General features: G+C 41.5%; 7 non-coding genes across 7 annotated transcripts; all 7 read left to right on the plus strand.

Moving 5' to 3' along the window:
- Positions 1-1,595: 1,595 nt before the first annotated feature.
- LOC126093466 (U6 spliceosomal RNA) lies at positions 1,596-1,702 on the plus strand. The gene has a single exon (XR_007521619.1). It is a non-coding gene; the product is annotated as a U6 spliceosomal RNA (small nuclear RNA).
- Positions 1,703-4,470: 2,768 nt separating this feature from the next.
- LOC126093442 (U6 spliceosomal RNA) lies at positions 4,471-4,577 on the plus strand. The gene has a single exon (XR_007521598.1). It is a non-coding gene; the product is annotated as a U6 spliceosomal RNA (small nuclear RNA).
- A 2,768-nt stretch (positions 4,578-7,345) lies between these two features.
- LOC126093444 (U6 spliceosomal RNA) lies at positions 7,346-7,452 on the plus strand. The gene has a single exon (XR_007521599.1). It is a non-coding gene; the product is annotated as a U6 spliceosomal RNA (small nuclear RNA).
- Positions 7,453-10,220: 2,768 nt separating this feature from the next.
- Positions 10,221-10,327, plus strand: LOC126093445 (U6 spliceosomal RNA). The gene has a single exon (XR_007521600.1). It is a non-coding gene; the product is annotated as a U6 spliceosomal RNA (small nuclear RNA).
- Positions 10,328-13,086: 2,759 nt separating this feature from the next.
- On the plus strand, positions 13,087-13,193 carry LOC126093446 (U6 spliceosomal RNA). The gene has a single exon (XR_007521601.1). It is a non-coding gene; the product is annotated as a U6 spliceosomal RNA (small nuclear RNA).
- Positions 13,194-15,961: 2,768 nt separating this feature from the next.
- LOC126093447 (U6 spliceosomal RNA) lies at positions 15,962-16,068 on the plus strand. The gene has a single exon (XR_007521602.1). It is a non-coding gene; the product is annotated as a U6 spliceosomal RNA (small nuclear RNA).
- A 2,759-nt stretch (positions 16,069-18,827) lies between these two features.
- LOC126093448 (U6 spliceosomal RNA) lies at positions 18,828-18,934 on the plus strand. Its single transcript, XR_007521603.1, has one exon. It is a non-coding gene; the product is annotated as a U6 spliceosomal RNA (small nuclear RNA).
- The last annotated feature ends 995 nt before the right edge of the window (positions 18,935-19,929 follow it).

The following is a 19,929-nucleotide window of genomic DNA, read 5'->3' on the forward strand; positions in this document are numbered from 1 at the left end:
CTAAACACTTCAGTGTTGTGGTATTCATTAACTGACACCTTTGAAATTAATTTAGGTAACTATATGTAGTGGCTGATTGCCAGACATGTGAGAAAATACTTTGTGGGTCACACCAGTGAAATTTGTACATGACATGCTGCTTCACCACAGATTTGCTGTAATAGTTGGTTTTTAGCTGAAGGGCAGTGGCTCATTACACAGGCAGATATGCTTCAGTTAAGAATCTGGTGAGGTGTCACCTGCAGTGACAGCACTTTGAATCCCATCAATGTCATACAAGTCGATGCTGTTCATAATTGCAGCTGATGCACCTCTCATCCTGTGTCTAGGAGAAAGATTGGACAATCTCTGCATGCAATATTCATTATGTCACATACACAGAAGCTCTACCACATAAGCAGATACAGAGCCAGTCTAGACACAAAACACTAGCAAGCTTCAAGATTTTGGAATAGACAACAACATCACAAACCAGTTTGTCTCACATGACACCAATAGCTACTCAGTTGTTAACTGCTTTCAGATACTAAATCTATCACTCTTTGTTTTGCACTATCAATTCTTCCTGCAATAACAACATTCACCAAACTGGATTACATCTGATTGACATTTCCCAGGAACATAACTATAGCTACTAACACAATGCTAACCTGGTTTCTCCTACCACAAGTCCCCTCAATATTTTAGGCTCATTCACACATCTCCATCACAGTGTTTCACTGTTGTCAAGTAGACCTGCCCTGTGTAAACTTGGATCAACACAAATATATCACCTGGTATTGTACTGAAAACGGAACTATGTCCATCATTCCTCACACAACTCGCATTCACCCATCCATGCCCTAGTAATGACCTACACTGCTGTGTTTCAAAGTGTGCAATATGAATGCTGTTTTTAATGGTTCGTGAGGCTACTGTGTCTCTTCTTGCAGTCACAATTGTCTTCTGGCGCCATTGGATGAATAAGAGCATGCTTGGTGTCTGTGGAGTTACTCAATAATTTACATGGTCACAGACTGTGTCTTCTTGTGGTGTACTTGATGTGTGAGTTAAAAGTTGCCTTACATATGCGACTCTGTCATTAAATCGATTAGTATCATAAGAAAGTACCACTGCAAGAGTAATGAAATTTGTGTTAGCAGTGAATACAGTTTCGCAAAAATATTCACTTGTTTTGAGAGTCTTGAAGACCTGCTACCAGCTCCAATCAGAGTCATTTATCCCACACATTAGAGAAGTGTGTTTCATAGGTATGCCTGTAAGACACTAAATTCGGGATGTAAGAACATGGCGTCAATAGGTGCCAACACGTCTTGCTGCCGCCTAGCGGCAGCTGTGTGAAGCTGCTGCTGCTCTGGGTGGATGCTGCGAGAGCAAGCGACTCTACGATCTAAGTTTTACATCCAATACTGCCAAATAATACAGTTAACAGAGCTGCCACTTACTAATAACGACACCTCGCAGTAATTAATTGACAGATTAGCACTCGGCAGGCCTTGTGTTCCTCGCCAGAGCTGCGTAAAGCTACGTCCAAGCCGAACCATGTTTGACGCGACGCCATAACTATATATACAATTTCAGAGGGCTCCTCGAATGTACTCGCTTCGGCGGTACATATACTAAAATTGGAACGATACAGAGAAGATTAGCATGGCCCCTGCGTAAGGATGACACGCAAAATCGTGAAGCGTTCCACATTTTTTTCGCAATCTCACTCTCTCATGTCTCACATCAGCTGCTAATACCCTCAGCCACCTACACAAGTTTCGCTTCATATCTGCACCCACTTGTCACAAACTATGCTCTCCATTTACGCAGTTCTCCTCCACTCTCTTTCATTCACAACAGAACATGATAAAACTGGCGATAAACCTATCCCTTACATCACCAATGCACATCTAAAACGTCACTCTAATAACAAGTCAGCAAGCACACCAAAACCACAACAACACTGACACAAGTACATGTCACTAGCACCCCTTCAGCTCATTGGCAAACCTGACACAAATCACAGCCAGTCTAAGCCTAAGATTAAGACTAAGCCTAGCACAGGCAAAAGCCTCTTCTCTTCCTCAGTATCACACTCAGCTGTCACAACATCTCTTCCTACTGTCTCAATCACGTCATTTCATAACACACACCTACTGCCACACACAACATTTGGAAACCTTACATCAACTTTACACAAGATAGCTGCATGTTCCAAATCTTTCTCACTCACATAGTTTCACTCAGACTACTGCTTAAATACACTCTAGCGCTCTAACATTAGCTTGCATTACCTAATATTTATTTTTCTCTAACGCCTACAAAGCTTCTGGTGCCTGTATGCCACTATCACATACTGTCTGCACACAGACCCACAACATTTATCTCTATTTATCTTCATGGCTGTAGCTGATGCCATAATTGTTTCAGCAGCATAAATAAACATGTGAAGGAAGATGTCTCTTTAATCATTAAGTGTGCAAGCTACCCCTTTACAGGAAGTTCATTTAACATTATGTTTCAAGTAACTTTCCTAGTGGCCTTGCTATCCAGCTGCAGCCCTCATAATACAGACTGCAGGTGACACCTCATCAGATTCTTAACTGAAGCACATCTGCCTGTGAAATAAGACACTGCCCGTCACCTAAAAACCAACTATTACAGCAAATCTGTGGTGAATCAGCATGTCATGTACAAATTTCGATGGTGTGACCCACAAAGTATTTTCCCACATGTCTGGCAATCAGCCACTACATATAGTTACCTAAATTAATTTCAAAAGTGTCAGCCAATGAATACCACAACATTGAAGTGTTTAGAAAGCAGACCAGTATGCTAATATTAACATATAACACTGTATGTTAATATTAGCATACTGGTCTGCTTTCTAAACACTTCAGTGTTGTGGTATTCATTAACTGACACCTTTGAAATTAATTTAGGTAACTATATGTAGTGGCTGATTGCCAGACATGTGAGAAAATACTTTGTGGGTCACACCAGTGAAATTTGTACATGACATGCTGCTTCACCACAGATTTGCTGTAATAGTTGGTTTTTAGGTGAAGGGCAGTGGCTCATTACACAGGCAGATATGCTTCAGTTAAGAATCTGGTGAGGTGTCACCTGCAGTGACAGCACTTTGAATCCCATCAATGTCATACAAGTCGATGCTGTTCATAATTGCAGCTGATGCACCTCTCATCCTGTGTCTAGGAGAAAGATTGGACAATCTCTGCATGCAATATTCATTATGTCACATACACAGAAGCTCTACCACATAAGCAGATACAGAGCCAGTCTAGACACAAAACACTAGCAAGCTTCAAGATTTTGGAATAGACAACAACATCACAAACCAGTTTGTCTCACATGACACCAATAGCTACTCAGTTGTTAACTGCTTTCAGATACTAAATCTATCACTCTTTGTTTTGCACTAGCAATTCTTCCTGCAATAACAACATTCACCAAACTGGATTACATCTGATTGACATTTCCCAGGAACATAACTATAGCTACTAACACAATGCTAACCTGGTTTCTCCTACCACAAGTCCCCTCAATATTTTAGGCTCATTCACACATCTCCATCACAGTGTTTCACTGTTGTCAAGTAGACCTGCCCTGTGTAAACTTGGATCAACACAAATATATCACCTGGTATTGTACTGAAAACGGAACTATGTCCATCATTCCTCACACAACTCGCATTCACCCATCCATGCCCTAGTAATGACCTACAATGCTGTGTTTCAAAGTGTGCAATATGAATGATGTTTTTAATGGTTCGTGAGGCTACTGTGTCTCTTCTTGCAGTCACAATTGTCTTCTGGCGCCATTGGATGAATAAGAGCATGCTTGGTGTCTGTGGAGTTACTCAATAATTTACATGGTCACAGACTGTGTCTTCTTGTGGTGTACTTGATGTGTGAGTTAAAAGTTGCCTTACATATGCGACTCTGTCATTAAATCGATTAGTATCATAAGAAAGTACCACTGCAAGAGTAATGAAATTTGTGTTAGCAGTGAATACAGTTTCGCAAAAATATTCACTTGTTTTGAGAGTCTTGAAGACCTGCTACCAGCTCCAATCAGAGTCATTTATCCCACACATTAGAGAAGTGTGTTTCATAGGTATGCCTGTAAGACACTAAATTCGGGATGTAAGAACATGGCGTCAATAGGTGCCAACACGTCTTGCTGCCGCCTAGCGGCAGCTGTGTGAAGCTGCTGCTGCTCTGGGTGGATGCTGCGAGAGCAAGCGACTCTACGATCTAAGTTTTACATCCAATACTGCCAAATAATACAGTTGACAGAGCTGCCACTTACTAATAACGACACCTCGCAGTAATTAATTGACAGATTAGCACTCGGCAGGCCTTGTGTTCCTCGCCAGAGCTGCGTAAAGCTACGTCCAAGCCGAACCATGTTTGACGCGACGCCATAACTATATATACAATTTCAGAGGGCTCCTCGAATGTACTCGCTTCGGCGGTACATATACTAAAATTGGAACGATACAGAGAAGATTAGCATGGCCCCTGCGCAAGGATGACACGCAAAATCGTGAAGCGTTCCACATTTTTTTCGCAATCTCACTCTCTCATGTCTCACATCAGCTGCTAATACCCTCAGCCACCTACACAAGTTTCGCTTCATATCTGCACCCACTTGTCACAAACTATGCTCTCCATTTACGCAGTTCTCCTCCACTCTCTTTCATTCACAACAAAACATGATAAAACTGGCGATAAACCTATCCCTTACATCACCAATGCACATCTAAAACGTCACTCTAATAACAAGTCAGCAAGCACACCAAAACCACAACTACACTGACACAAGTACATGTCACTAGCACCCCTTCAGCTCATTGGCAAACCTGACACAAATCACAGCCAGTCTAAGCCTAAGATTAAGACTAAGCCTAGCACAGGCAAAAGCCTCTTCTCTTCCTCAGTATCACACTCAGCTGTCACAACATCTCTTCCTACTGTCTCAATCATGTCATTTCATAACACACACCTACTGCCACACACAACATTTGGAAACCTTACATCAACTTTACACAAGATAGCTGCATGTTCCAAATCTTTCTCACTCACATAGTTTCACTCAGACTACTGCTTAAATACACTCTAGCGCTCTAACATTAGCTTGCATTACCTAATATTTATTTTTCTCTAACGCCTACAAAGCTTCTGGTGCCTGTATGCCACTATCACATACTGTCTGCACACAGACCCACAACATTTATCTCTATTCATCTTCATGGCTGTAGCTGATGCCATAATTGTTTCAGCAGCATAAATAAACATGTGAAGGAAGATGTCTCTTTAATCATTAAGTGTGCAAGCTACCCCTTTACAGGAAGTTCATTTAACATTATGTTTCAAGTAACTTTCCTAGTGGCCTTGCTATCCAGCTGCAGCCCTCATAATACAGACTGCAGGTGACACCTCATCAGATTCTTAACTGAAGCACATCTGCCTGTGAAATAAGACACTGCCCGTCACCTAAAAACCAACTATTACAGCAAATCTGTGGTGAATCAGCATGTCATGTACAAATTTCGATGGTGTGACCCACAAAGTATTTTCCCACATGTCTGGCAATCAGCCACTACATATAGTTACCTAAATTAATTTCAAAAGTGTCAGCCAATGAATACCACAACATTGAAGTGTTTAGAAAGCAGACCAGTATGCTAATATCAACATATAACACTGTATGTTAATATTAGCATACTGGTCTGCTTTCTAAACACTTCAGTGTTGTGGTATTCATTAACTGACACCTTTGAAATTAATTTAGGTAACTATATGTAGTGGCTGATTGCCAGACATGTGGGAAAATACTTTGTGGGTCACACCAGTGAAATTTGTACATGACATGCTGCTTCACCACAGATTTGCTGTAATAGTTGGTTTTTAGGTGAAGGGCAGTGGCTCATTACACAGGCAGATATGCTTCAGTTAAGAATCTGGTGAGGTGTCACCTGCAGTGACAGCACTTTGAATCCCATCAATGTCATACAAGTCGATGCTGTTCATAATTGCAGCTGATGCACCTCTCATCCTGTGTCTAGGAGAAAGATTGGACAATCTCTGCATGCAATATTCATTATGTCACATACACAGAAGCTCTACCACATAAGCAGATACAGAGCCAGTCTAGACACAAAACACTAGCAAGCTTCAAGATTTTGGAATAGACAACAACATCACAAACCAGTTTGTCTCACATGACACCAATAGCTACTCAGTTGTTAACTGCTTTCAGATACTAAATCTATCACTCTTTGTTTTGCACTAGCAATTCTTCCTGCAATAACAACATTCACCAAACTGGATTACATCTGATTGACATTTCCCAGGAACATAACTATAGCTACTAACACAATGCTAACCTGGTTTCTCCTACCACAAGTCCCCTCAATATTTTAGGCTCATTCACACATCTCCATCACAGTGTTTCACTGTTGTCAAGTAGACCTGCCCTGTGTAAACTTGGATCAACACAAATATATCACCTGGTATTGTACTGAAAACGGAACTATGTCCATCATTCCTCACACAACTCGCATTCACCCATCCATGCCCTAGTAATGACCTACACTGCTGTGTTTCAAAGTGTGCAATATGAATGCTGTTTTTAATGGTTCGTGAGGCTACTGTGTCTCTTGTTGCAGTCACAATTGTCTTCTGGCGCCATTGGATGAATAGGACCATGCTTGGTGTCTGTGGAGTTACTCAATAATTTACATGGTCACAGACTGTGTCTTCTTGTGGTGTACTTGATGTGTGAGTTAAAAGTTGCCTTACATATGCGACTCTGTCATTAAATCGATTAGTATCATAAGAAAGTACCACTGCAAGAGTAATGAAATTTGTGTTAGCAGTGAAGAGAGTTTCGCAAAAATATTCACTTGTTTTGAGAGTCTTGAAGACCTGCTACCAGCTCCAATCAGAGTCATTTATCCCACACATTAGAGAAGTGTGTTTCATAGGTATGCCTGTAAGACACTAAATTCGGGATGTAAGAACATGGCGTCAATAGGTGCCAACACGTCTTGCTGCCGCCTAGCGGCAGCTGTGTGAAGCTGCTGCTGCTCTGGGTGGATGCTGCGAGAGCAAGCGACTCTACGATCTAAGTTTTACATCCAATACTGCCAAATAATACAGTTGACAGAGCTGCCACTTACTAATAATGACACCTCGCAGTAATTAATTGACAGATTAGCACTCGGCAGGCCTTGTGTTCCTCGCCAGAGCTGCGTAAAGCTACGTCCAAGCCGAACCATGTTTGACGCGACGCCATAACTATATATACAATTTCAGAGGGCTCCTCGAATGTACTCGCTTCGGCGGTACATATACTAAAATTGGAACGATACAGAGAAGATTAGCATGGCCCCTGCGCAAGGATGACACGCAAAATCGTGAAGCGTTCCACATTTTTTTCGCAATCTCACTCTCTCATGTCTCACATCAGCTGCTAATACCCTCAGCCACCTACACAAGTTTCGCTTCATATCTGCACCCACTTGTCACAAACTATGCTCTCCATTTACGCAGTTCTCCTCCACTCTCTTTCATTCACAACAAAACATGATAAAACTGGCGATAAACCTATCCCTTACATCACCAATGCACATCTAAAACGTCACTCTAATAACAAGTCAGCAGGCACACCAAAACCACAACTACACTGACACAAGTACATGTCACTAGCACCCCTTCAGCTCATTGGCAAACCTGACACAAATCACAGCCAGTCTAAGCCTAAGATTAAGACTAAGCCTAGCACAGGCAAAAGCCTCTTCTCTTCCTCAGTATCACACTCAGCTGTCACAACATCTCTTCCTACTGTCTCAATCATGTCATTTCATAACACACACCTACTGCCACACACAACATTTGGAAACCTTACATCAACTTTACACAAGATAGCTGCATGTTCCAAATCTTTCTCACTCACATAGTTTCACTCAGACTACTGCTTAAATACACTCTAGCGCTCTAACATTAGCTTGCATTACCTAATATTTATTTTTCTCTAACGCCTACAAAGCTTCTGGTGCCTGTATGCCACTATCACATACTGTCTGCACACAGACCCACAACATTTATCTCTATTCATCTTCATGGCTGTAGCTGATGCCATAATTGTTTCAGCAGCATAAATAAACATGTGAAGGAAGATGTCTCTTTAATCATTAAGTGTGCAAGCTACCCCTTTACAGGAAGTTCATTTAACATTATGTTTCAAGTAACTTTCCTAGTGGCCTTGCTATCCAGCTGCAGTCCTCATAATACAGACTGCAGGTGACACCTCATCAGATTCTTAACTGAAGCACATCTGCCTGTGAAATAAGACACTGCCCGTCACCTAAAAACCAACTATTACAGCAAATCTGTGGTGAATCAGCATGTCATGTACAAATTTCGATGGTGTGACCCACAAAGTATTTTCCCACATGTCTGGCAATCAGCCACTACATATAGTTACCTAAATTAATTTCAAAAGTGTCAGCCAATGAATACCACAACATTGAAGTGTTTAGAAAGCAGACCAGTATGCTAATATTAACATATAACACTGTATGTTAATATTAGCATACTGGTCTGCTTTCTAAACACTTCAGTGTTGTGGTATTCATTAACTGACACCTTTGAAATTAATTTAGGTAACTATATGTAGTGGCTGATTGCCAGACATGTGAGAAAATACTTTGTGGGTCACACCAGTGAAATTTGTACATGACATGCTGCTTCACCACAGATTTGCTGTAATAGTTGGTTTTTAGCTGAAGGGCAGTGGCTCATTACACAGGCAGATATGCTTCAGTTAAGAATCTGGTGAGGTGTCACCTGCAGTGACAGCACTTTGAATCCCATCAATGTCATACAAGTCGATGCTGTTCATAATTGCAGCTGATGCACCTCTCATCCTGTGTCTAGGAGAAAGATTGGACAATCTCTGCATGCAATATTCATTATGTCACATACACAGAAGCTCTACCACATAAGCAGATACAGAGCCAGTCTAGACACAAAACACTAGCAAGCTTCAAGATTTTGGAATAGACAACAACATCACAAACCAGTTTGTCTCACATGACACCAATAGCTACTCAGTTGTTAACTGCTTTCAGATACTAAATCTATCACTCTTTGTTTTGCACTAGCAATTCTTCCTGCAATAACAACATTCACCAAACTGGATTACATCTGATTGACATTTCCCAGGAACATAACTATAGCTACTAACACAATGCTAACCTGGTTTCTCCTACCACAAGTCCCCTCAATATTTTAGGCTCATTCACACATCTCCATCACAGTGTTTCACTGTTGTCAAGTAGACCTGCCCTGTGTAAACTTGGATCAACACAAATATATCACCTGGTATTGTACTGAAAACGGAACTATGTCCATCATTCCTCACACAACTCGCATTCACCCATCCATGCCCTAGTAATGACCTACACTGCTGTGTTTCAAAGTGTGCAATATGAATGCTGTTTTAAATGGTTCGTGAGGCTACTGTGTCTCTTCTTGCAGTCACAATTGTCTTCTGGCGCCATTGGATGAATAAGAGCATGCTTGGTGTCTGTGGAGTTACTCAATAATTTACATGGTCACAGACTGTGTCTTCTTGTGGTGTACTTGATGTGTGAGTTAAAAGTTGCCTTACATATGCGACTCTGTCATTAAATCGATTAGTATCATAAGAAAGTACCACTGCAAGAGTAATGAAATTTGTGTTAGCAGTGAAGACAGTTTCGCAAAAATATTCACTTGTTTTGAGAGTCTTGAAGACCTGCTACCAGCTCCAATCAGAGTCATTTATCCCACACATTAGAGAAGTGTGTTTCATAGGTATGCCTGTAAGACACTAAATTCGGGATGTAAGAACATGGCGTCAATAGGTGCCAACACGTCTTGCTGCCGCCTAGCGGCAGCTGTGTGAAGCTGCTGCTGCTCTGGGTGGATGCTGCGAGAGCAAGCGACTCTACGATCTAAGTTTTACATCCAATACTGCCAAATAATACAGTTGACAGAGCTGCCACTTACTAATAACGACACCTCACAGTAATTAATTGACAGATTAGCACTCGGCAGGCCTTGTGTTCCTCGCCAGAGCTGCGTAAAGCTACGTCCAAGCCGAACCATGTTTGACGCGACGCCATAACTATATATGCAATTTCAGAGGGCTCCTCGAATGTACTCGCTTCGGCGGTACATATACTAAAATTGGAACGATACAGAGAAGATTAGCATGGCCCCTGCGCAAGGATGACACGCAAAATCGTGAAGCGTTCCACATTTTTTTCGCAATCTCACTCTCTCGTGTCTCACATCAGCTGCTAATACCCTCAGCCACCTACACAAGTTTCGCTTCATATCTGCACCCACTTGTCACAAACTATGCTCTCCATTTACGCAGTTCTCCTCCACTCTCTTTCATTCACAACAAAACATGATAAAACTGGCGATAAACCTATCCCTTACATCACCAATGCACATCTAAAACGTCACTCTAATAACAAGTCAGCAAGCACACCAAAACCACAACTACACTGACACAAGTACATGTCACTAGCACCCCTTCAGCTCATTGGCAAACCTGACACAAATCACAGCCAGTCTAAGCCTAAGATTAAGACTAAGCCTAGCACAGGCAAAAGCCTCTTCTCTTCCTCAGTATCACACTCAGCTGTCACAACATCTCTTCCTACTGTCTCAATCATGTTATTTCATAACACACACCTACTGCCACACACAACATTTACATCAACTTTACACAAGATAGCTGCATCTTCCAAATCTTTCTCACTCACATAGTTTCACTCAGACTACTGCTTAAATACACTCTAGCGCTCTAACATTAGCTTGCATTACCTAATATTTATTTTTCTCTAACGCCTACAAAGCTTCTGGTGCCTGTATGCCACTATCACATACTGTCTGCACACAGACCCACAACATTTATCTCTATTCATCTTCATGGCTGTAGCTGATGCCATAATTGTTTCAGCAGCATAAATAAACATGTGAAGGAAGATGTCTCTTTAATCATTAAGTGTGCAAGCTACCCCTTTACAGGAAGTTCATTTAACATTATGTTTCAAGTAACTTTCCTAGTGGCCTTGCTATCCAGCTGCAGCCCTCATAATACAGACTGCAGGTGACACCTCATCAGATTCTTAACTGAAGCACATCTGCCTGTGAAATAAGACACTGCCCGTCACCTAAAAACCAACTATTACAGCAAATCTGTGGTGAATCAGCATGTCATGTACAAATTTCGATGGTGTGACCCACAAAGTATTTTCCCACATGTCTGGCAATCAGCCACTACATATAGTTACCTAAATTAATTTCAAAAGTGTCAGCCAATGAATACCACAACATTGAAGTGTTTAGAAAGCAGACCAGTATGCTAATATCAACATATAACACTGTATGTTAATATTAGCATACTGGTCTGCTTTCTAAACACTTCAGTGTTGTGGTATTCATTAACTGACACCTTTGAAATTAATTTAGGTAACTATATGTAGTGGCTGATTGCCAGACATGTGGGAAAATACTTTGTGGGTCACACCAGTGAAATTTGTACATGACATGCTGCTTCACCACAGATTTGCTGTAATAGTTGGTTTTTAGGTGAAGGGCAGTGGCTCATTACACAGGCAGATATGCTTCAGTTAAGAATCTGGTGAGGTGTCACCTGCAGTGACAGCACTTTGAATCCCATCAATGTCATACAAGTCGATGCTGTTCATAATTGCAGCTGATGCACCTCTCATCCTGTGTCTAGGAGAAAGATTGGACAATCTCTGCGTGCAATATTCATTATGTCACATACACAGAAGCTCTACCACATAAGCAGATACAGAGCCAGTCTAGACACAAAACACTAGCAAGCTTCAAGATTTTGGAATAGACAACTACATCACAAACCAGTTTGTCTCACATGACACCAATAGCTACTCAGTTGTTAACTGCTTTCAGATACTAAATCTATCACTCTTTGTTTTGCACTAGCAATTCTTCCTGCAATAACAACATTCACCAAACTGGATTACATCTGATTGACATTTCCCAGGAACATAACTATAGCTACTAACACAATGCTAACCTGGTTTCTCCTACCACAAGTCCCCTCAATATTTTAGGCTCATTCACACATCTCCATCACAGTGTTTCACTGTTGTCAAGTAGACCTGCCCTGTGTAAACTTGGATCAACACAAATATATCACCTGGTATTGTACTGAAAACCGAACTATGTCCATCATTCCTCACACAACTCGCATTCACCCATCCATGCCCTAGTAATGACCTACACTGCTGTGTTTCAAAGTGTGCAATATGAATGCTGTTTTTAATGGTTCGTGAGGCTACTGTGTCTCTTCTTGCAGTCAGAATTGTCTTCTGGCGCCATTGGATGAATAGGACCATGCATGGTGTCTGTGGAGTTACTCAATAATTTACATGGTCACAGACTGTGTCTTCTTGTGGTGTACTTGATGTGTGAGTTAAAAGTTGCCTTACATATGCGACTCTGTCATTAAATCGATTAGTATCATAAGAAAGTACCACTGCAAGAGTAATGAAATTTGTGTTAGCAGTGAAGACAGTTTCGCAAAAATATTCACTTGTTTTGAGAGTCTTGAAGACCTGCTACCAGCTCCAATCAGAGTCATTTATCCCACACATTAGAGAAGTGTGTTTCATAGGTATGCCTGTAAGACACTAAATTCGGGATGTAAGAACATGGCGTCAATAGGTGCCAACACGTCTTGCTGCCGCCTAGCGGCAGCTGTGTGAAGCTGCTGCTGCTCTGGGTGGATGCTGCGTGAGCAAGCGACTCTAAGATCTAAGTTTTACATCCAATACTGCCAAATAATACAGTTGACAGAGCTGCCACTTACTAATAACGACACCTCGCAGTAATTAATTGACAGATTAGCAGTCGGCAAGCCTTGTGTTCCTCGCCAGAGCTGCGTAAAGCTACGTCCAAGCCGAACCATGTTTGACGCGACGCCATAACTATATATACAATTTCAGAGGGCTCCTCGAATGTACTCGCTTCGGCGGTACATATACTAAAATTGGAACGATACAGAGAAGATTAGCATGGCCCCTGCGCAAGGATGACACGCAAAATCGTGAAGCGTTCCACATTTTTTTCGCAATCTCACTCTCTCATGTCTCACATCAGCTGCTAATACCCTCAGCCACCTACACAAGTTTCGCTTCATATCTGCACCCACTTGTCACAAACTATGCTCTCCATTTACGCAGTTCTCCTCCACTCTCTTTCATTCACAACAAAACATGATAAAACTGGCGATAAACCTATCCCTTACATCACCAATGCACATCTAAAACGTCACTCTAATAACAAGTCAGCAGGCACACCAAAACCACAACTACACTGACACAAGTACATGTCACTAGCACCCCTTCAGCTCATTGGCAAACCTGACACAAATCACAGCCAGTCTAAGCCTAAGATTAAGACTAAGCCTAGCACAGGCAAAAGCCTCTTCTCTTCCTCAGTATCACACTCAGCTGTCACAACATCTCTTCCTACTGTCTCAATCATGTCATTTCATAACACACACCTACTGCCACACACAACATTTGGAAACCTTACATCAACTTTACACAAGATAGCTGCATGTTCCAAATCTTTCTCACTCACATAGTTTCACTCAGACTACTGCTTAAATACACTCTAGTGCTCTAACATTAGCTTGCATTACCTAATATTTATTTTTCTCTAACGCCTACAAAGCTTCTGGTGCCTGTATGCCACTATCACATACTGTCTGCACACAGACCCACAACATTTATCTCTATTCATCTTCATGGCTGTAGCTGATGCCATAATTGTTTCAGCAGCATAAATAAACATGTGAAGGAAGATGTCTCTTTAATCATTAAGTGTGCAAGCTACCCCTTTACAGGAAGTTCATTTAACATTATGTTTCAAGTAACTTGCCTAGTGGCTTTGCTATCCAGCTGCAGCCCTCATAATACAGACTGCAGGTGACACCTCATCAGATTCTTAACTGAAGCACATCTGCCTGTGAAATAAGACACTGCCCGTCACCTAAAAACCAACTATTACAGCAAATCTGTGGTGAATCAGCATGTCATGTACAAATTTCGATGGTGTGACCCACAAAGTATTTTCCCACATGTCTGGCAATCAGCCACTACATATAGTTACCTAAATTAATTTCAAAAGTGTCAGCCAATGAATACCACAACATTGAAGTGTTTAGAAAGCAGACCAGTATGCTAATATTAACATATAACACTGTATGTTAATATTAGCATACTGGTCTGCTTTCTAAACACTTCAGTGTTGTGGTATTCATTAACTGACACCTTTGAAATTAATTTAGGTAACTATATGTAGTGGCTGATTGCCAGACATGTGGGAAAATACTTTGTGGGTCACACCAGTGAAATTTGTACATGACATGCTGCTTCACCACAGATTTGCTGTAATAGTTGGTTTTTAGGTGAAGGGCAGTGGCTCATTACACAGGCAGATATGCTTCAGTTAAGAATCTGGTGAGGTGTCACCTGCAGTGACAGCACTTTGAATCCCATCAATGTCATACAAGTCGATGCTGTTCATAATTGCAGCTGATGCACCTCTCATCCTGTGTCTAGGAGAAAGATTGGACAATCTCTGCATGCAATATTCATTATGTCACATACACAGAAGCTCTACCACATAAGCAGATACAGAGCCAGTCTAGACACAAAACACTAGCAAGCTTCAAGATTTTGGAATAGACAACAACATCACAAACCAGTTTGTCTCACATGACACCAATAGCTACTCAGTTGTTAACTGCTTTCAGATACTAAATCTATCACTCTTTGTTTTGCACTAGCAATTCTTCCTGCAATAACAACATTCACCAAACTGGATTACATCTGATTGACATTTCCCAGGAACATAACTATAGCTACTAACACAATGCTAACCTGGTTTCTCCTACCACAAGTCCCCTCAATATTTTAGGCTCATTCACACATCTCCATCACAGTGTTTCACTGTTGTCAAGTAGACCTGCCCTGTGTAAACTTGGATCAACACAAATATATCACCTGGTATTGTACTGAAAACGGAACTATGTCCATCATTCCTCACACAACTCGCATTCACCCATCCATGCCCTAGTAATGACCTACACTGCTGTGTTTCAAAGTGTGCAATATGAATGCTGTTTTTAATGGTTCGTGAGGCTACTGTGTCTCTTCTTGCAGTCACAATTGTCTTCTGGCGCCATTGGATGAATAAGAGCATGCTTGGTGTCTGTGGAGTTACTCAATAATTTACATGGTCACAGACTGTGTCTTCTTGTGGTGTACTTGATGTGTGAGTTAAAAGTTGCCTTACATATGCGACTCTGTCATTAAATCGATTAGTATCATAAGAAAGTACCACTGCAAGAGTAATGAAATTTGTGTTAGCAGTGAAGTCAGTTTCGCAAAAATATTCACTTGTTTTGAGAGTCTTGAAGACCAGCTACCAGCTCCAATCAGAGTCATTTATCCCACACATTAGAGAAGTGTGTTTCATAGGTATGCCTGTAAGACACTAAATTCGGGATGTAAGAACATGGCGTCAATAGGTGCCAACACGTCTTGCTGCCGCCTAGCGGCAGCTGTGTGAAGCTGCTGCTGCTCTGGGTGGATGCTGCGAGAGCAAGCGACTCTACGATCTAAGTTTTACATCCAATACTGCCAAATAATACAGTTGACAGAGCTGCCACTTACTAATAACGACACCTCGCAGTAATTAATTGACAGATTAGCACTCGGCAGGCCTTGTGTTCCTCGCCAGAGCTGCGTAAAGCTACGTCCAAGCCGAACCATGTTTGACGCGACGCCATAACTATATATGCAATTTCAGAGGGCTACTCGAATGTACTCGCTTCGGCGGTACATATACTAAAATTGGAACGATACAGAGAAGATTAGCATGGCCCCTGCGCAAGGATGACACGCAAAATCGTGAAGCGTTCCACATTTTTTTCGCAATCTCACTCTCTCATGTCTCACATCAGCTGCTAATACCCTCAGCCACCTACACAAGTTTCGCTTCATATCTGCACCCACTTGTCACAAACTATGCTCTCCATTTACGCAGTTCTCCTCCACTCTCTTTCATTCACAACAAAACATGATAAAACTGGCGATAAACCTATCCCTTACATCACCAATGCACATCTAAAACGTCACTCTAATAACAAGTCAGCAAGCACACCAAAACCACAACTACACTGACACAAGTACATGTCACTAGCACCCCTTCAGCTCATTGGCAAACCTGACACAAATCACAGCCAGTCTAAGCCTAAGATTAAGACTAAGCCTAGCACAGGCAAAAGCCTCTTCTCTTCCTCAGTATCACACTCAGCTGTCACAACATCTCTTCCTACTGTCTCAATCATGTTATTTCATAACACACACCTACTGCCACACACAACATTTACATCAACTTTACACAAGATAGCTGCATCTTCCAAATCTTTCTCACTCACATAGTTTCACTCAGACTACTGCTTACATACACTCTAGCGCTCTAACATTAGCTTGCATTACCTAATATTTATTTTTCTCTAACGCCTACAAAGCTTCTGGTGCCTGTATGCCACTATCACATACTGTCTGCACACAGACCCACAACATTTATCTCTATTCATCTTCATGGCTGTAGCTGATGCCATAATTGTTTCAGCAGCATAAATAAACATGTGAAGGAAGATGTCTCTTCAATCATTAAGTGTGCAAGCTACCCTTTTACAGGAAGTTCATTTAACATTATGTTTCAAGTAACTTTCCTAGTGGCCTTGCTATCCAGCTGCAGCCCTCATAATACAGACTGCAGGTGACACCTCATCAGATTCTTAACTGAAGCACATCTGCCTGTGAAATAAGACACTGCCCGTCACCTAAAAACCAACTATTACAGCAAATCTGTGGTGAATCAGCATGTCATGTACAAATTTCGATGGTGTGACCCACAAAGTATTTTCCCACATGTCTGGCAATCAGCCACTACATACAGTTACCTAAATTAATTTCAAAAGTGTCAGCCAATGAATACCACAACATTGAAGTGTTTAGAAAGCAGACCAGTATGCTAATATCAACATATAACACTGTATGTTAATATTAGCATACTGGTCTGCTTTCTAAACACTTCAGTGTTGTGGTATTCATTAACTGACACCTTTGAAATTAATTTAGGTAACTATATGTAGTGGCTGATTGCCAGACATGTGGGAAAATACTTTGTGGGTCACACCAGTGAAATTTGTACATGACATGCTGCTTCACCACAGATTTGCTGTAATAGTTGGTTTTTAGGTGAAGGGCAGTGGCTCATTACACAGGCAGATATGCTTCAGTTAAGAATCTGGTGAGGTGTCACCTGCAGTGACAGCACTTTGAATCCCATCAATGTCATACAAGTCGATGCTGTTCATAATTGCAGCTGATGCACCTCTCATCCTGTGTCTAGGAGAAAGATTGGACAATCTCTGCATGCAATATTCATTATGTCACATACACAGAAGCTCTACCACATAAGCAGATACAGAGCCAGTCTAGACACAAAACACTAGCAAGCTTCAAGATTTTGGAATAGACAACAACATCACAAACCAGTTTGTCTCACATGACACCAATAGCTACTCAGTTGTTAACTGCTTTCAGATACTAAATCTATCACTCTTTGTTTTGCACTAGCAATTCTTCCTGCAATAACAACATTCACCAAACTGGATTACATCTGATTGACATTTCCCAGGAACATAACTATAGCTACTAACACAATGCTAACCTGGTTTCTCCTACCACAAGTCCCCTCAGTATTTTAGGCTCATTCACACATCTCCATCACAGTGTTTCACTGTTGTCAAGTAGACCTGCCCTGTGTAAACTTGGATCAACACAAATATATCACCTGGTATTGTACTGAAAACGGAACTATGTCCATCATTCCTCACACAACTCGCATTCACCCATCCATGCCCTAGTAATGACCTACACTGCTGTGTTTCAAAGTGTGCAATATGAATGCTGTTTTTAATGGTTCGTGAGGCTACTGTGTCTCTTCTTGCAGTCACAATTGTCTTCTGGCGCCATTGGATGAATAAGAGCATGCTTGGTGTCTGTGGAGTTACTCAATAATTTACATGGTCACAGACTGTGTCTTCTTGTGGTGTACTTGATGTGTGAGTTAAAAGTTGCCTTACATATGCGACTCTGTCATTAAATCGATTAGTATCATAAGAAAGTACCACTGCAAGAGTAATGAAATTTGTGTTAGCAGTGAAGACAGTTTCGCAAAAATATTCACTTGTTTTGAGAGTCTTGAAGACCTGCTACCAGCTCCAATCAGAGTCATTTATCCCACACATTAGAGAAGTGTGTTTCATAGGTATGCCTGTAAGACACTAAATTCGGGATGTAAGAACATGGCGTCAATAGGTGCCAACACGTCTTGCTGCCGCCTAGCGGCAGCTGTGTGAAGCTGCTGCTGCTCTGGGTGGATGCTGCGAGAGCAAGCGACTCTACGATCTAAGTTTTACATCCAATACTGCCAAATAATACAGTTGACAGAGCTGCCACTTACTAATAACGACACCTCGCAGTAATTAATTGACAGATTAGCACTCGGCAGGCCTTGTGTTCCTCGCCAGAGCTGCGTAAAGCTACGTCCAAGCCGAACCATGTTTGACGCGACGCCATAACTATATATACAATTTCAGAGGGCTCCTCGAATGTACTCGCTTCGGCGGTACATATACTAAAATTGGAACGATACAGAGAAGATTAGCATGGCCCCTGCGCAAGGATGACACGCAAAATCGTGAAGCGTTCCACATTTTTTTCGCAATCTCACTCTCTCATGTCTCACATCAGCTGCTAATACCCTCAGCCACCTACACAAGTTTCGCTTCATATCTGCACCCACTTGTCACAAACTATGCTCTCCATTTACGCAGTTTTCCTCCACTCTCTTTCATTCACAACAGAACATGATAAAACTGGCGATAAACCTATCCCTTACATCACCAATGCACATCTAAAACGTCACTCTAATAACAAGTCAGCAAGCACACCAAAACCACAACTACACTGACACAAGTACATGTCACTAGCACCCCTTCAGCTCATTGGCAAACCTGACACAAATCACAGCCAGTCTAAGCCTAAGATTAAGACTAAGCCTAGCACAGGCAAAAGCCTCTTCTCTTCCTCAGTATCACACTCAGCTGTCACAACATCTCTTCCTACTGTCTCAATCATGTCATTTCATAACACACACCTACTGCCACACACAACATTTGGAAACCTTACATCAACTTTACACAAGATAGCTGCATGTTCCAAATCTTTCTCACTCACATAGTTTCACTCAGACTACTGCTTAAATACACTCTAGTGCTCTAACATTAGCTTGCATTACCTAATATTTATTTTTCTCTAACGCCTACAAAGCTTCTGGTGCCTGTATGCCACTATCACATACTGTCTGCACACAGACCCACAACATTTATCTCTATTCATCTTCATGGCTGTAGCTGATGCCATAATTGTTTCAGCAGCATAAATAAACATGTGAAGGAAGATGTCTCTTTAATCATTAAGTGTGCAAGCTACCCCTTTACAGGAAGTTCATTTAACATTATGTTTCAAGTAACTTTCCTAGTGGCCTTGCTATCCAGCTGCAGCCCCGATAATACAGACTGCAGGTGACACCTCATCAGATTCTTAACTGAAGCACATCTGCCTGTGAAATAAGACACTGCCCGTCACCTAAAAACCAACTATTACAGCAAATCTGTGGTGAATCAGCATGTCATGTACAAATTTCGATGGTG

The sequence above is a fragment of the Schistocerca cancellata genome, chromosome 7 (genome assembly GCF_023864275.1).
Source record: "Schistocerca cancellata isolate TAMUIC-IGC-003103 chromosome 7, iqSchCanc2.1, whole genome shotgun sequence".
NCBI classification, from domain to species: Eukaryota; Metazoa; Arthropoda; class Insecta; order Orthoptera; family Acrididae; genus Schistocerca; species Schistocerca cancellata.